The sequence below is a fragment of the Montipora foliosa genome, chromosome 4 (genome assembly GCF_036669935.1).
Source record: "Montipora foliosa isolate CH-2021 chromosome 4, ASM3666993v2, whole genome shotgun sequence".
NCBI lineage: Eukaryota > Metazoa > Cnidaria > Anthozoa > Scleractinia > Acroporidae > Montipora > Montipora foliosa.
This window is the reverse complement of record NC_090872.1, coordinates 13,852,324-13,853,858: the sequence shown is the minus strand read 5'-3', so window position 1 is coordinate 13,853,858 and position 1,535 is coordinate 13,852,324.

The window sequence follows — 1,535 nt, the reverse complement described above, 5'->3', positions numbered from 1 at the left end:
CTTAAAAGATTGCATATTCAGTGAAGTTCGGAGGAAGAATTACACCGGCCTTTGCCGCAATATAGTCGTCAAAAAGGTACAGAAAATAACATTCCCCATGCTTTAAATGTGTTTTTCTCAAATTAAAGCCAACGGTAACTTTCGAATTTTCGTTTATAGTATTCCTCCCACAGTAATTAACTCTGGTCAAAACAAAATAACATGAATCTGCCGTCCACGCATGTATTGGTGTAATGGAAGTAAATTTGGTTGGCCGATGAAGGACACTTCAATCAATCGAAAAAAGTGGACGAGAGGAATTTCGAAGAGGAATTTGGTCAGGCTCTATTTTTCGTTTCGCCAACTCCACATTACGTACCACGCGAAACTAAAATAGAGCCTGATCGCAGGTTAGTATGACAACTGCAGACTGCCTACAAATAGCGATTGTAAACAGTATTTAAGTCTAAGCACCCATTTTAAATAAAACGTTTAGCTTTCAATAACTGTAAGTTACGGTTAGTTTGGCGTTTGCACTCTGCAAGTGTCAGACACTGTCACTTCTGTTATAACGTAAGTGTTTGAACAGCAGACTCATCAAAATTTGGCTCTCTTTTCTTTAAACGCCAATAATAACAATCTCATGCAGGCATTAACATACTATTTGCATTGAGTACAATAGTTTAAATGACAGCTGAAGCTTTCTGCTTTCTGTCGTCATGTAATTTGCGGTGAGAGCACTTAGCCTGCAGTGCAGGCGTATTTTGGGCGCGCGAGTGCACCTTTTCGTATTAGGCCACCATCTTTCTAAGATTTAGTAACTGTGGAAGATTGGGGCGAGGAAATATTTGCTGAGGGAGTAGGCGTTAAGTGGAACCCGCCACTGCACCAACCCTCCCCGGTCAAGCATCTAATCACAATCCAAGATGGCGGCATCGAAAACCTGGTTTATATAGCGTTCCGCGCCAAAATAACGCCTTCCCTGCAGGCTAGAGAGCACTCTAATACCAAATCATTTGCTTAACCATTTGATCTAAAGCTTCGTTTCTCTTGTGAAATACATACCAATTTGTTAAAGCACTTAAGCCAAATTAAATATCCTTGCCTGACAAATCTGGGACTTCAAGGTGCATGTAAAAGGTTTGAATTCTACATAAGCTTACATTAAATTGTCATAAGGCCCGATTCAGACGCCATACTTTTTATGAGCCGAACTTACTACATGAAAAGTTCAACGTTTGAATCAATTAAGAACGGCTATTTTAATTTGGAATGGCTCAGGCGTTCTTTTCACTTGGCCTAGACGGGAATTTAGCTTTAGCATGGTCGTGGATCGGCTTTGATTTCAGACGTCGAAGGTTTCATGTGCCGAACTTCATGATCATGCATAAACCATGTTTTACCTTCTACCCGCTGACTAAAATCAATTGGTCTTCTTGGTAATGGCTTTGGAACTGCTGTGGAGGGGCCAGTTAAGTTCGACTTCTGAATCAATAGGTGTACTTTTGTTAATTTGTGTCGGTCAAAGAAGTACGCAGTGTCTGAATCGGGCCTAA